Source organism: Phocoena sinus, chromosome 3, assembly GCF_008692025.1.
Source record: "Phocoena sinus isolate mPhoSin1 chromosome 3, mPhoSin1.pri, whole genome shotgun sequence".
Lineage (NCBI taxonomy): Eukaryota > Metazoa > Chordata > Mammalia > Artiodactyla > Phocoenidae > Phocoena > Phocoena sinus.
This window is the reverse complement of record NC_045765.1, coordinates 146,162,843-146,180,095: the sequence shown is the minus strand read 5'-3', so window position 1 is coordinate 146,180,095 and position 17,253 is coordinate 146,162,843.

The window sequence follows — 17,253 nt, the reverse complement described above, 5'->3', positions numbered from 1 at the left end:
AATAGTTTAAAATGAGGGCTCTCTAAAATGTTAAGTCTAGATATTTCTCCAATTCAAAGGATCTGTGGAGTTAGCTCTATAGATATTTTTCCCTGCTAATAAAAGATATAAAATGAAACAGGAGTGAAGGGCAGGGGACAACCTTTAAAAGAATGACATAGTCATAGGACATGACAAAAACTGGTTAAAACCAACTAGGTCCAAGATAGCAGAAGATTCAACTTCCAGTAGAATTTGAGCCTCATTATATGCTCATTGTAATACATTAGCATATGCTAAATGCCACATCCACTAGCACCATGACCCTTCTGAGGCCAACCATAAAAGGTCAAAAAGTGGGCAGTGGCCCAATTCCTGGAAATCTCTGCCCCTTCCCCCCCCACAAATAGTTGGAATAATCCTCTCACTCATTAGCCAATGAAATTACCCAGCCCATAAAAACTAACCACACCATATTTCAGGGCTTCTCGCCTTCTGAGATGGTCCACACTCTGTCTGTGGAGTGTGTTTCTCTCTAAATAAATCCACTTCTTACCTATCACTTTGTCTCTCATTGAATTCTTTCTGAGGTGAGGCATCAAGAACCTGAGCTTCATTAAATCCTGATACCAGGTGTGTGATCTCAATTAAAAGACTGTGGGTTCAAGTCCCAATCTGAATTGCAGGGTTTCAGAAACATTTACGACTGCTGTTTCCAGTAGACCCTGCAGGCACAGATCCTGAAGACTGATGGCTTTAACTGTGCACTCAAACTTGTTTTGGAGTGTCAAAAGAAGCCCAGCTTGGCCATTTCAGGGCCTGATTTCCTTTAGCTCCCAATTAAGTACTTGCAAGCATCCGTAAACCCGGCTGGTATTCCCATAGGTGGCTGTTTGCACCCGAGCTCCTTGGTTTTTGAGGCACAATTTCCCACTATTAATTTCATAGTTCAATTGAGATATGAGACATCGAACAACTTTCTGAGGACAGCGTAGTGGATCACATATGTGCTGCTCTGAGTCTAGCTCCCCAAGGAGGGTCGGTTTGACTTCTTTTATGAGGCTTGGTTTCTCCCAGTGACAGCCTAAAACCATCACGGGTGCTCAGAGGTGCTCTGTGATCAGTTTCCACCAAGCCCCCCTAGACGAGCACTGTTTACTTAGTGGTCATGGTGAGGGTTCCCCTATGGGACCACTGTGCATTGCGAGGATTCATCCTCAGACACTTCTGCAAGGTCCTCAGTCGCCGGAGGATGCCGTGTGGCTGGAAGGACAAAAATATCCTTTTATTCTTCAGCGCTGAATAATTCAGTCTCTCATTTCACTAGCAAAAGTTTTGTTCAGGCCATATATCAACTCATGTTTTCTCCAATTTAAGTCAAATTTAACAAACACCCGACCACCTACGTTTCCCTGGGCCTGTTGCCCAGACGCCCTAGGCCTTGCCTAGGAAACACAGCAGTGCCCCTTAAGATTCCAAGTCTTAAGTGAAAACCAGCTCAAATAAAATTTTGAGGATTATCACCCAAACAATAAGATCCAAACATCAGGAGAACACACCGGAACACCTGAGGAGTACCGAGAAGCAGTGGGGCTCAGTGGGCCCATGCTGGTACCGAGGGCCGGTTCCAGGTGGACGCCAAGTGTCCTCTTCCAGGTGTCTCTGATATCCTGCCGACTCCACCAAACATATGTCAATGAAAAATAAATCAGTCGATCTAAGAGAGAAACAGAAATCTTTATTCAAGCTAAATTTGAGGATTATCACCGAGGAAGAGCATCTCACAAACAGCTCTGAGAACTGTTCCTCCCATCAGAAGTCAAGGCACAGTTATATAAGTTTGTTGAGACAGAAGGTGTACACGAAATGACATATGATTGATAGCTTCCACAATCCAGATTTAAGCACCCTGCGACCCCTATCCAGAAGGAATGTTGTTTTTAAGGAGTTGTCTTATTAATGCTAGGAGAACGTTGTTCTTTACGGTGGAGCGGGTATTTCCACTGATGAGGGAGGTTTGGTCAATGCATAATGCAGACACACATGCACAGTTGGGGGAGAGAGGAGGCCAAAGGGCAGAGAAGAATTTCTACATTTAAATTTTTCTCGTCTCACCATAAAATATGAATTTTATTTCATACAAGAAAGAAGTGACTGGACATGGGAGGGAGATGGGATGAGGGGAGTTTTGGGGAATAAGAGGCAGGGTTACTGTGGAATTGAGGATGGAATGACTGAGGGATGGTGCCATCCTAGGAGGTACTGCATCGATAATTGTATATAGATTCACAGTGGCCTGTGTGAAGTGATATTTATATGTTGACTTTGAAAATACGAAGTCATGTGCTTTCTAGAGGCTCTTCAAGATAATCAATCTGGGAGAGATTTAGGTAAAACAGTTTCTTCGAGGTATGACTCCTTGGAGTTTTCAATACCTCAAAGTTCATTATGAGTCTCCAATGATGCCAGAACTTCATTTACGCAGGGAAAGCCTCATCTATGAAGATGCACATCTATTTTACCTCTAAGCAGCAGAGGGCGATCTTGCCCTCCTTATGCAGATTGACATCATTTGACAAGGTTGAGATAAATCAGCTAAAATAACCTTAGCTAGTGGCCACTTCTCTACAAAGACAGAATTAGATTCTTTCATACAGTCCAGGCAGGGCTTCGAAACCCTCTCCTGATAAAGTGTGAGGCCGAGAATACCTGCTTCCTGGACTAGTTGGTTCACAAGAGGAAGGGGATAGGGCTGATTGGACACAACTGGCTCTTTCCCCTCTATCAAATAACTGTCCCCTTAGTTGGGGAGTGGGGAGTGAAGTGAGCTGAAGAGAGGGACCAGGACACTGAGTCTAAATAGGAGTAGAGAATAAACACCCCCTCTTAGAAATTATCTAGATCCTTATTCCTATTCAAAGTTACTCCAGCGCGTGAGAATGCCCAGGCAGATAAGAGAGAATTCACACACGCATATTTTGGCTCCAAAGGTCAAAACTTCAGTCCAGGCCTTTTCTCTGAAATATAAGTGAGACTCTGAAGTATTTTTCTGTAGCCACTATTTTCAAAAAGCGCCTACCACTTGGAACCTCAATTATCCTCAATTGACTGCATGCACAGAGGCCCAAGGTCTTGGTTTTTGTGATCTGGAAAGAATAAATTCAATACACCGACAAGTCTCAGCACCAGCTCATGCACTAAGAGAAGAAACAGCACTTATGTGATAAAACCGCCATTTGTGGCTGGTCCTGGGCAATGTGTAAGCTGAACATGGGTGGGGCAGCGGGGGGGAGCAGAACTGAAGGGGAAGGCGGGGGACCTGGGCTCCACAGTCCAATTAGAAGTGGTCGAATCCCTTCCCCTCTGTGGGCTTCAGTTTCATTTCCTGCATAAAATGAGAGGTTCAAATATGGTGGCATCCTTCCACCTTAATACGAGTTTTATTTTAAATGTACAAAAGGAAGAGTTTTTTACTAACGATATGCCTATGTTAAAAAAAAATCAGCAAAGTGGATGTGATGACATTTCAGATAAAGAATAAAGGTTTGTAGATGGCAGAACGGACAATTACTGCTCTCTATCAATATTCTTAGCAGAGGGACTTCCCTGGTGGTGCAGTGGTTAAGAATCTGCCTGCCAATGCAGGGGACACGGTTTCGAGCCCTGGTCCAGGAAGATCCCACATGCCGCAGAGTAACTAAGCCCGTGTGCCACAACTACTGAGCCTGCGCTCTAGAGCCCGTGAGCCACAACTACTGGAGCCCATGAGCCACAACTACTGAAGCCTGTGCACCTAGAACCCGTGCTCCGCAGCAAAAGAAGCCACCACCATGAGAAGCCCACGCGCTGCAAGACACAAGTAGAGAAAGCCCACGCACAGCAAGGAAGACCCAACGCAGCCAAAAAAAAACAATAAATAAATAAATTTAAAAACCAAAAAAGTTTCTTAGCAGAAAACAGAACTGGCTCTAGATCCGGTGGAGAAGAGCTCGTTAAAAGATACTAAGTATTTACTTCACAGAACCTGCAGGTCAGGATTGGGGTTGGACGTGGAAACTGTGCAAGAAGGAACAGCCCAGAGGGCAGTGCTGGATTCCTGGTGGAGCCCTTGCTGCAGCCTCCAGAGGACTCCAGCTCACCGCACCTGCGCTAGGGCGGGGCTCCGCCTCCTATCTCCACCAGGGCTGCCTAGAAAAGCTGGGCATCTCTCTGCCATCATCGTTCATTCCCCTCTCTCAGCCAGCTGGATTCTCAGGGTGCCTGCCTCCTTCTTCCCAGCGAAAATCTTGCTCCTTGTGCTCTAGTTTCAAGGGAGGTTGGTAGACGGCTTTGCCTCAGGGAGGTAACATTCATAAGGGAGTAATTGCCCAGATGTAGGAACAGAACTCAAAAATACTGCATTACCAAAGAGTATAGCCCACGTCCCTGCCTGCTGTTATTATATCATCCTATAGGCAGAAATCCAGGAAACTGAGATTTCATGCATCACTTAATGCCTTTGATCTGCTTGTGAACGCTCATACGTCATGGCACCAGAGAACCACCCTATGTTAATTTGCCATCATATGATAATTATTTAAAAAATCAATTCTGGGAAGTGAAAGTTGTTACTGTGCTCATGGCTCTGGAAAAGGGCGTGTTATGTTAAAGGACTCACTGAATATTAATTCAACGTGCAGCTAAATGGAGAGGTTGGTTGAATAAGCTGTCTTAAAGAGGATTTTTGAGGGGAGGAAGAGCAGTTGGGCAGAGGGGTCAGTCAGCTCTTAAGTGTTGGTTTTGCAGTGGTTAGCTCTTTTAACACATTTCAAAATCACCTAGGGTCCTTGTTAAGATCTTAGGCTGATTCCTGACTTAATGAATCGATATCTGGGGAATATCGTCGGGAATATACGATGGTTATAATGGTGTGAAAGCAGTACACACTCAGTAGAAACAGTACTTTGAATTTGGATCTTTTCCTGGGCCAGTGATGTTTCGTACGATCCTCTCTTGTGATGGGGGCAGCGACAACCAAAACTCCCAGTTACCCATGTGATCATGAGGACAAGCAGCTGATGCAGCCATTCTGTTTCTCACTTTCAGTGCAGTATTCAATAAGTTACATGAGATTTTCAACACTGTATTATAAAATAGGCTTTGTGTTCGATGGTTCTGCCCAAGTGTAGGCTAAAGTAAATGTTCTGAGCACCTTTACAGTAGCCTAGGCTAAGTTATAATTTTTGGTGGGTTAGGTGTATTAAAAGAATTTTCAACTTATGATATTTTCAACTTACAATGGGTGTATGGGGACGTAACCCCATCGTAAGTTGAGGAAGACCTGTACAATTTAACAAGCTCCTTAAGTGATTTCTTCCATATACCAAACCTTGAGAACTCCTGCGTTACATGGGAAATATAGGTACCTTGAGGAAACAAAGCTTAAAAATTAAAAACTTATTAATTAATTAATATAGCAGTGTACCATTTACACTGTATTATTTATTCTAGTCTCTGTTGATTTGGTGTAACATCTGCTATTTACGTTGTAGTCTACAAAATCCGAAGTGACAGTGCTTTACTTTTATCAGTGCATTTGAATTTCAAATGTCTAAACCTTTCCTAGGAGTCGTCTGCATTTATCTAAGCCAATCATCACAGTCATGGTACAGCTTCTTACCTAAGCCTTGAAATCATTGTCTTTGATAGCAGAACTGGAAATAGGGCTTGTTTCCCCTCCTACTGGGCTTTTAGCCTCAAATTGGCATTTATTTTTTGAAATGTAAAAGTCATCCTCCTTCAAGGAAAAATATTCCATCAAAGTTTCCCATTAGCTAAGTTTTTGAAGCCAGTACTTCCCAAACTTAATGTGCATCAGAAAAACCTAGAGAGCTGTGGAGTCTGCAAGGCCTCTGACTCAGTGCGCCTGGGATGTGGGTGGGGTCTGCACACTGGGCACTCACCCCAGTGGATGCTGGTGCACGAACCACCCTTCAAACTGCTTGGACTGCCCCAGATCCCCTTGTGATTATCCTTCGTCATAATCACAGGAGGATAGCTGAATTGTGTAAGACAGTTTCTAATGAGTGAAGTCTCAGGCTCAGGAAGAATGCAGAGAAATTGGGGTGATCAAAGTGTTGCATCATGTGTACAGAAATTCCAGGGCTGTGCCCCTGTGTTGGCTGTACCTGCAGAGACGCTGCAGTGACCTGTGGGGGAGACATGGAGCCCAGTTGTTCATCATCATTTCTCACCTGTGGGCTGTGCTTCCTGAGGGCAGTGATATGTAACCACGTCTTACACAGGGCTTTAGGAATTTAATAGTTTTGCTTCTACCTTTCAACAACCCTGTGAGGAAAGCATTATTATTATCAGCCTCATTTAAGAAAACTGAAGGTCAAAGAAGTTGTCTTGCCCGAGATAATGGCCTGAAAACCGTCACCAGCTACCAGTGAGGATGGATGAACTCTTTAGGGAGCATTGGCACATGGCTCTGGGCTCAGGTCACTGGCAGCAAAGCTGAGGTGAGAGCAATTGAGCTGCCCTGAGCAAGCCAGCAGAGCTTCCCCTTACCTGGGAGGGAGATGCGGCCTTGGGTTGACACCTGACCCCTTCTAACAAGGCACTTGCAGGTGTGGGATCTTGGGTATAACCCTCCTCTCCTCCTTTCCCCGAAGGCATGTCGTAGGGTCTGAAATCTCTCCAAGGAGTATTTTGTCCCTTTGGATTTAAATAGAGCCCATTTGGTCTTAGTGCTATCTGTAAGGGATACCATTTCAAGACCCTGAAAGTACCATTTCCTCTGCAGAAATGGGGACCCAGGATGGCACCCGGCCCATAAGAGGTGGGTACACACTGAGACTTGAGCTTGTCTGCGGTGGGTTTAACTGTGTGGTGACTAGTTAAGGTTAGAGGCACAGGCGGTGGCTATGAAACAGAGGGGTGCTGATGAGTAAGGATAAGGAAAGACAGGACCCTCCTAGTGCCCAGCCTCAAGATAGGGGAGAACTCGTTCTAGGTATGCTCTGAGCTGAATTAGAAAGACTACAGAAACTGATGCACCAGCATTTGTGTAAGGCATCTCTCTCTCCCTCCCTTCCTTCCTTCATTTCCTGAATAATTTAGTCCAAATATCACTAGGTAGGATGTAGAAAAATTGGGACCACCTATTGTAAGGGGAGGGACAGGACCAGAGCAGGGTGTCAGAGCCTACACGGGGTGAGGGAGGCACTTGTGTGGGTGAAGGAATAGCAGGAACAGAGGCCCTGCACCCCTGGTAGTCTTGGCAGGGTGAAGAGGGCATCCATGTTGGGTAGTGGTGGTGGCCCAGAACCGGAAGTCATAGCACAGGGGAGGGAGGGGTCAGTGGGAGGTGGGGAGAGGTGGTGGTAGGAGATGGGGGAGGAGCCCACAAGTACATTTATGGAGCAGAGTGGGAGTCAGGGAGTTACAGATATGAAGGGAAACTCAAATCAGTCTGCAGTACTGCTGTGGAAGTGAAGATATCATTGTGGACCCATGCTTTTCAGTATATATAGATAGGTATGAAAATAAATATGACTGTTCATGTGTACATACCCACACTTACACAGCAACCACCTCAAACGAGTGATCCAAAAAAAATTTTGTTTTGGTTGCGACTCACGTCTTGCAGGGTCTTGTTTCCCGGACCAGTGAAAACGCAGAGTCCTAACCACTGGACCGCCAGGGAATTCCCAAGTGATCAAAATTAACATTGCTAGCAATGGAGCAATTTCAAATGGTGTGCTCCCAATAGGATTCAATGAGAAGATTATATCACTTCTGTGATATTCCTGCCAAAAGTCATAACCTGCGTCTAATTATGAAAAAGTATCAGGCAAATCCATATTCAGAGACATTCTACAAAACAACTGGCCTGAAACCTTTGGACGTGTCAAGGCCATAAAAGTCAAGGAAAGACTGATGAACTATTCCAGACAGAAGGAGAATATGATAAGTAGATGCAATGTGTAATTCTAGATTTGATCATTTTCTATAAAGGACATTGCTGGAACAATTGGTGAAAACTGAATGGTGTCTGTGGATTGGATGCTGGATGGTCATAAATCTTGAGTTCCTGACTTTGATGGTTGTTTTGCAGTTATATAGGAGGAGGTCCTCATTTATGGGAAATATACTGAAGTATTCAGGAGTGATGGGGCATCAGGTCAGCAACTTATTCTCAAATGGGTTCAGGAAGAAAAGTTCTTTGTTCTATTATTGGAAATTTTCTATAAGTTTGAACTTATTTCCAAAAAAAAAGATTAAAAATGTATGTACTTCTTTAAAATTGCTTTTGGGATTTAAGAAGTTCCTCTTAACTTCTTTTTCTCATTGAGGTATAATTTACATGCTAAAAATTCAGCCCTTTGGGTTGTGTAATTCAATGAGTTTTTGACAAACATATATAGTCATGTAACCAATACGAACATATAGAAACCTTAACTGTGTATGTCTCTGACATTTAAAACTGTTAAGGAATTAGCTGGACTTTAGAAATGCTCTAATTTATTTTACAGGTATAAATATTAAACATTTTATTACAATTCCCTTTCAAATATTCAGATATGGAACATGTAATGCTAAAATAGGTTTGACTCTCTTAAACAGGTTAGAAATCGTATGATAAAACAAGCAAAGGGGCATGGCATGAAATCTGCCCTTCACTGCAGAGAATGTTTGCCTCTCCTGTCTTTTCCCCATCAACAGGGAATTAGTGCAGCGCGAGGAAAGAGATGTACCTCTGCCAGGAAAAGCCTCATTGGCAGCAGGGAGAAGCCCTACCCACCTGCCCCTCAGCTCCTCAGGCACCTTCCTCAAGATGCCACTCTCCCCACGGCTAAAAAACACACCTACAGGCTCCACTGTGGTCTGCAGGCACTTAACTTCCTTGTCCTCCAGTCGGCTAATGGGCTGTGAGGTACGGGCTGACACTTGCTCAGACACAGCAGAGACCAGCGCTGTGAGCTGGGGCTCAGCTCTCAGGGTGGCTTGGAGGGCAGGAGTCAGAAATGGATCATGTTCACTGCAGCTCTATTTACAACATCCAGGACACAGACGCAACCTAAGTGTCCATCGACAGATGAATGGATAAAGAAGAGGTGGCACATATATACCATGGAATATTATTCAGCCATAAAAAGAAATGAAATTGAGTTATTTATAGTGAGGTAGTTGGACCTAGAGTCTGTCATACAGAGTGAAGTAAGTCAGAAAGAGAAAAACAAATACCGTATGCTAACATATATATGGAATCTAAAAAAAAAAAGTTCTGAAGAATCTAGGGGCAGGACAGGAATAAAGACACAGATATAGAGAATGGACTTGAGGACACAGGGAGGGGGAAGGGTAAGCTGGGACGAAGTGAGAGAGTGGCATGGACATATATACACTACCAAATGTAAAATAGATAGCTAATGGGAAGCAGTCCCATAGCACAGGGAGATCAGCTCGGTGCTCTGTGACCACCTAGAGGGGTGGGATAAGGAGGGTGGGAAGGAGACGCAAGAGGGAGGAGATATGGGGATATATGTATATGTATAGCTGATTCACTTTGTTACAAAGCAGAAACTAACACACCATTGTAAAGCAATTATACTGCAATAAAGATGTTATAAAAAAAAAGAGAAAGAAATGGATCACTGAGCATGAGATGCATAGGTTCTTTCCTTAATTCATTCTCTAGCTTCCCTGCCGACATTCTTGCAGCCAGACAGAAAAATTCTACTCTTCACAACTCAGAGGTTCACGGAAAGGGAGATTGTTTTTTCTGTAATTGGAACTTTCTCCTGAGCCCTCTCTTGTGGGATACTAGGCAAAAATTAATTACATCTCCAATCCTGTCTAAGGCGTATTCCCTTTAAGTGAGGTTCAGTTTCCATTAGTTAAAAGTGCTCAATCCCTCATATAACTTCTCTATCCCTTTTTATTATTAAGATTGTGTCTGATTTTGAAGAATATAGCTTACTTGACCTTGTGGCTCTGCAGGGAAGTCTCCAGGAAGCCCTAGAGACCTGTGCTGTCCAATACATCTCCTGGTTTCTGGATGATTTGTCTTTCCTGCTGGGTAACATCTGGGTGGGTATGACTCAGGGTTGTTATTGTTCCATAGGCAGTGCACTCAGGTGCTTTCTGGGTGGTCCTATTTCATATCAGCTCCTTCTGGCAGCATGAACAACTAGAGAGCAGGCTAAGACACTCATTTGTCTCCAGCTTCTGCTTGTTGTCCTGCAGGGTTTTCTGCAGGACCCCTTTGTCCCAATTAAGACAACTCCTTTTGGCAATTTCCTCAAGACAGACAGGCAGGTATGTCAGGTCCTGTGCAGCTCCAGTGGACAGGGCCATGGACCTGGGATGCTGGGGAAGTGGCTGAACCTCTCTCTCCCTAAGATTCTTCATCCATAACATGAAAATAACAGTAGCTAATGTTAATTGAGCACTTACTATATTTGGCACTCTTCTGTGTTCTTTATAATATACCAGGTAGTTCCTAAGTCAGTGCCTCTCAAGTTCTCTGAGAATGACTAGTTTCAGAGAAACAAAGAAACAAATGACTAGTTTCTTCTTTAATTTCCAATTTGACACAGAGCAATGTTTTTGCAAAATACAATAAAAATGAATTAATAAAAAGTTACATAGAGAAAAACTATAAAACTTGTACATATTGTCCATTGAAAGTTTAAGTGACTAATACAATCATTATTCTACTATTAATACCTTGTTACTTCACAAGCATAACTTCACAGAAAGTTATGAGTAGAATAGTGACTCCCCATATTAAGGGCCTTTGTACACACTTTGAATAAACGCTGTATGTGTCAACATTTAGAGTTTGTAATGTGACAAATGAGCTTACTTTTTGTTTATAAGCTCATCGATCTAAGTTTCTCTACTTAACTATACTTTCATATTGATCTAGTTGCAAACTGGTAGCAAGCAATTTGTGGATGGCATTTGTCCGTAAAATACTCTTTGTTTTTGTTTTTTAAGAATTATTATTTTTTTATTGAAGTATAGCTGATTTACAATATTGCATTAGTTTCAGGTGTACAGCACAGTGATTCAGTTATACAGATACACATTCAGTTATACATAGTGATTCACTTATAACATATTCAGTTATATGTATATTCTTTTTCAGATTCTTTTCTCTTATAGGTTATAACAAAATATTGAATATAGTTGCCTGTGATATACAGTAGGTCCTTGTTGGTTATCTATTTTATCATAATAGTGTGTATATGCTAATCCCAAACTCCTAATTTATTCCTCCCCCCTTTCCACTTTGGTAACTATGATTTTGTTTTCTATATCTGTGGGTCTGTTTCTGTTTTGTAAATAAGTTGATTTGTATGTTTTTTTTTTTTTTTAGATTGCACATATAAGTGATATCATATGATATTTGTCTTTCTCTGTCTGGCTTAATTCACTTAGTATGATAATCTCTAGGCCCACCCATGTTGCTGTAAATGGCATTATTTCATTCTTTTTTATGGCCGAGTAATATTCCATTGTATATATATACTACGTCTTCTTTATCCATTCCTCTGTTGATGGACATTTAGGTTGCTTCCATGTCTTGGCTGTTGTAAATAGTGCTGCAGTGAACACTGGGGTGCATGTATCTTTCCGAATTATAGTTTTGTCTGAGTATCTGCCCAGGAGTGGGATGGTAGGATCATATAGTAACTCTATTTTTAGTTTTTTAAAGAACCTCCATACTGTTCTCCATAGTGGCTGTACCAATTTACATTCCCACCAACAGTGTAGGAGGGTTCCCATAAAATACACTTTGAAAAGCACTCTTTGATATGTTTTTACATGCATTAACTAATTTAATCATGACAATAAGTCTATGAGGACAATATTATTATTATACAGCTTGTGAATTCATCTAATATGTGTCAGAGTTTGGAGACCCAGATTTTGAGACTCCAAGGCCCCTGTTCATACTATGTTGTGAAGGCATGAAGGGACGGATGTGCCAGGTAAATTTTTCTTTCCTGTGTCTTGGAGACCCCTGGTGGAGTGAACTAATGATCAGTAGTCTGTGGAAATCAGCAAACGAGATGAGGTAGTTAAGGGCATGGGATGGAATTAGAGTGGGCTGGAGCAGTCTCTGCCCTCCAGGACAAAGGAAAGTAATGGGCAAAATCAAAGAACCTGTGGTGGGGTCCCGGCTCCTGGTACTGGGGATGTGGGGAGGCCCAAGACTAAAGACGCCCCTGTTGTTCAGTGTTGATTATATCATTCAACCAGAAGATAAGGAGTAAAGCAGGCAAAGGATTGCCATTTGTTCTGCAAACCAAATGGCTGATATGGACCGTTGATTGTAGATACCAGAACAGTCGGACTAATTAACCAAATGCAGCTGAAAGAGGTGCTTGACCCAGCTCTCCATCCTGCTGCATTCCTCATTTAGAAGGCAGGCTTGGCTCCTAATAAGTCTTTATTTCTAGAAAGTTCTAGAAACTTCCCTTTTAAAAGTAAAGTGTTATAATGGGAAGAGAATAAAATGTTTACAATACTTGCACTTACTCTTGCAATTTAAATAAGATCGTAAGGATTTGGGAAACATCTTCTCCATGATAAAGCAAGTAAAGAGGTAGAGGGTATATTTCCTGAATTGTCTTATCAAAAGGAGTCTGGGTTAGAAACAGGTGATGCTATTCAAGCTGTTCTTGCCAAGTGCAGGGAGTTTCTCCACTCTGGGTGGCAGCTCTCTGACTTCCTCACCAATAAACTCTGATCCAGCCTGACTCCATAGAAGTAGAGGTGACTGCGGGTCAGCAGTAAGTAATGGGACTATCTCGTTTACAGAAGACTCTCAACCTACTAGGGGTAGACATGAGTGAGGCCGAGGTTTGAGAATTGGGGTACAGGTGTCCATCTGAAGTACCGCAACTACAATTTCTCCTCCTCTGTTCCTTGGACAGGCCTTTCTCCAAGACCTAGTATAAGGCCCAGGTCTGGAGTTCCATTTGACAGCACCCCATCCCCATGCCAAGCTACAGAGAAAAAGAACACACCAGTTTAGCCTAAAACACAGTATGATCACGTGCTTAAAACCCTTTAATGACCCTATCCTTAGGCTAGAGTTAAAATTTCTTTAAAAAAGTTGACAAGGCCCACTGTAATCTCAACGTTTATGGTAGGCAGAATAATGGCCTCCCAAAGCCGTCCATGTCCTATGCCGAGAGCAACCCGTGAATATCTTGGGATATTAAGGATACTAAGGGGATATGAAGGATATTAGACTGCAGAGAAAATTAAGGTTGCTCATCAGCTGACACTCATCTAGGGAGAGCATCATGGGTTATCCAGGTGGGTCCAGTGTAATCACAGGGTCATTTCAAGTTGACGAAGGAAGCAAAAGAAGAGAGTCAGAGGAATGTGATGTGAGAAGAACTTGGCCAGCTGATATTGACTTTGGAGATGGGAAAGCGAACAATGAGCCAACTATGCAGGCAGCCTCTAGATGCTGGAGAAGCAAGGAAATCAGTTCTCCGCTAGAGCCTCCAGGAGAAACAGCTCAGCCAACACTTTGATTTTTTTTTTTTTTTTTTGTGGTAAGAGGGCCTCTCACCGTTGTGGCCTCTCCCGTTGCGGAGCACAGGCTCCGGACGCGCAGGCTCAGCGACCATGGCTCACGGGCCCAGCCGCTGCGCCACATGTGGGATCTTCCCGGACCGGGGCACAAACCCGTGTACCCTGCATCGGCAGGCGGACTCTCAACCACTGCGCCACCAGGGAAGCCCCAACAGTTTGATTTGAACCTAGTGAGACCTCAGTTGGACCTCTAATCTACAGAACCGTAAGATAATATGTTTCTCTTGTTTTAAGCCACCGAGTTTGTGGTAGTTTGTTGGAGGATTTAAGCTCAGCTTCCAAAGAGGAAAGCCAGCAGTATCTTTCTCTTTTTTTTTTCTCTTCTGTTGTAGTTGTATCATCAGTTTCGCCTCTCTCAATGCACGGTTAAACGAGAGAAACATCCTAGAGCAGGTTAGCAGGTTCTTTCTAATACTAGGTGGGAGAGTTATTATGACAACTATTCAAGATTATGAATATAAAAGGATTCATTCCAGAATGCCTGTGATACCCAGCAGATCCTATAGGTAAAGCGTAGGTCTATCCATTTAAATGTATTTGCTCTATTGCTCTCTGGAATTATAAGCCCTGGATGTGCCTCCTGGTTTGAAATGCCTCATATAGACTGAAATGCCTCATATAGACTGACCTTGGTCAGCAGTGTGGCAGGGAGCAGCCCAGCTGAAAATGATGAAGCTGAAAGGAACGAGGATATGTCCTTATAACAGGCTTAGTAACAGCCCTTTGCTGACAGTTGCAGAAATGTTTTCACTATGGTGGTAGGACCAGGGAGTATCAGTGGCAGTGCTTTCTCTTCTGATTCCCCAGCAGGGATTGCCTTTCCCAAGACAATGGAGTTCTGAGCTGGGCAGTGAGCTGAGCTTCTTCCCTGCCCTACTGCCCCCAGCTGGCCCCTCAGGGCTTTGTTCCGTTAAAGGGCTGTGTGACCTCAACCTTTCTGTGGCTGAGTCTCCTCTTTTCTCAAAAGGAAGCTAGAACTTCCCTCCCAGAGACCTGAGAGGATAGCTGTCTGTAGTACCCAGGGAGCAAACGCTGAGGGCTGGGTTGTATGCGATTAAAGTGACGATGATAATGGTTCTATATAATTAATTCAGTCATGTTCTTAGTTACAGTTGTCATGTGCTTCTCTGTTCATATGAGATCTGTTTCTTTTTTTTCTTTTATAATTTTTATTGGAATATAGTTGATTTACATTGTTGTGTTAGTTTCAGGTGTACAGCAAAGTGAATCAGTTATACATACCACATATATCCACTCTTTTAGCTTCCTTCCTCCCTTTGTTCCTTCTTTCACTTCCATCCTTCCTCACTTCCTGCCTCCCTCCCTTCCTTCATTCCTTCCTCTCTCTCTCAGGATCTTAGTTCCCTGACCAGGGATCGAAACTGTGCCCCCTGCATTGGGAGCACAGAGTCTTAGTCACTGGACTTCCAGGGAAGTCCCCATAACTTTGTTTTCTATATCTGTGACTCTGTTTTGTAGATAAGTTTATTTGTACCATTTTTTTTAGAGCCCACATATAAGAGATATCATATGATATTTGTCTTTCTCTGTTTGACTTACGTCACTCAGCATGACAATTTCTAGCTCCATCCATGTTGTGGCAAATGGCATTATTTTGTTCTTTTTTATGGCTGAGTAATATTCCATTGTATATACGTACTTCTTTATCCCTTCTTCTGTTGATGGACATTTAGGTTGCTTCCATGTCTTGACTATTATAAATAGTGCTGCAATTAATAGCTCATGCAGCTCAATATCAAAAAAAAAGAAAGAAAGAAAGAAACTGTTTCAATAGCAACCTCGATGGAGTGATCAGGGCTTCATCAGCTCTTCATCTACTCATTTACTCAACAAATATTTATGAGTATGCTCTGTGTGCCGGGGAGCATTTTGTGCACTGGTGACATGGGAGGGAACAAAGATCCCTGCACTCATAGCATCCACGCTAGTGAGGCATCAGTAATAAACAAAAATAGGACAAGTGCTGTAGAAAAATAAGGCAGGGAAGGGGCTAGAGGATTCCTAGAGATAAGGATAGTGAGGGAGGCCTCTGTGAGAATTGAGACTTGAATGAAGATCAGAGGATGTGAGGGAGGAAATTATGTGTATATCTGGGGGAAGAGCTCTCAAGGCAGGGGGGCAGCAAGTTCATCACCATCAGTCATTATCTGTTAATCAGAGAATTGTTAATATTACTCCATATCCTACTCTCTGTACACCAGGGCCAACCCCTTTCTGGTCAAACGTTCTGGACTTGGGTCAGTCTCTGTTCCTTAGCTTCCAAAATCTTACATTCACCTGCTCCCAATGTCTGAAATATGAGATTGAACCATATGAAGTTGCCAATATGCAACCATTTTTGACCCACAGAAATGGAAGCTTCCCATGGTTCAACCTAATGCATTTGGCAAGGTCCCAAGCTGTAATGAAAAGTACCTGTAAAATACAAGCGCCCCAGGAGTGGCTGGAGGAGGCATTTGATGTGTGTTAACTCTCTCCTCTTACCCTTTCCTCTCTGAGAAAGTCAGCTGGTTTCACTTCTTCAACACAAATGTGTAGGGAGCTGATAGTTGAGCCTTTTCTACAAGCTGGCATTAATGATGCTTGCTCTAACTTTTCGAAGCGTGTTTATGCTTTAAAGTTTATGTTCCCTGGGTGGTTGGCCATAGGGAACTCATATACACACCTACCCATGGTGGGCATGGTCTTATCCAACAGGTCAACCAACATCTCAATACAATTGGCTGTAAGGGTTGAACCCAACCGCAGGCAGGCAACCCTCCTTCCAGCTGCTTTGTCTCATGTCTCAGTTTTTCTCTCTATGGTCCCAACTAGCCGGGGGGCTGGAGCAAAAAGACAGGAGCTGGTGAGAAGAGCTGCCAGGGGATGTTGAACTTCCTCAAGGCTTTAGGTCTGCTCTGATGGCCCTTCAGGACCATCATACACATACATTGTACCGAGAGAGGCTGATGTCTTCAGGGAGGGCTTCACATTTAGACTTTTGCTGTTTACCCCAAATGCAGTTTAATGTGTGTGTATACACCTATTTTTATAAACATTCAAAATTTACAATTTTCATAACTTTGCTTCAACATTCTTTCATTTTTAAAAAATATATTGGAATCCTTAAAATGTCACTTAGCCTTCTTTAAGAGCTTTGTGAAACCCAAGCAGGGTCAAGGAGATGAGAAAGTAGAGGACTTCTCTGTGACCCTGGGACCATCTGGATCATTATCACCTGCAAATTCTGGGGCCTCCTCCTGCCTACTGAGTCCGAATCAGTGGCACCGGGGCCAAGGAGCCTACATTTGAAGAAGTACCCCCTTGTAACTTATACAAACTCCAGTTTGAGAGAGTAGGGTTAGGGAATTGGATGGGTCATTAGACACGGGATTTCCCTAGGAAAGGACTAGGGCTGAGAATGGAAGGAAGTCAAAGACCCTGATGAACCTGGCGCAGTGAAAATGGTGACAGAGATGAGAAGTGGAAGAGGGATGTTAGGTGCATGGCATGACCCTCAAGGAGGAAGTCTCTCCCATGAGTGACCAAGTAACAATGGATGTATCTTGGGCCCACCAGATGTTCCAGGCCCTTCCCTGGACGTCATCTTGTTGGAGCTCCACAGCTGCGCTGGGAGGTTCTGAGGTAGATCAAATAATATCAGAG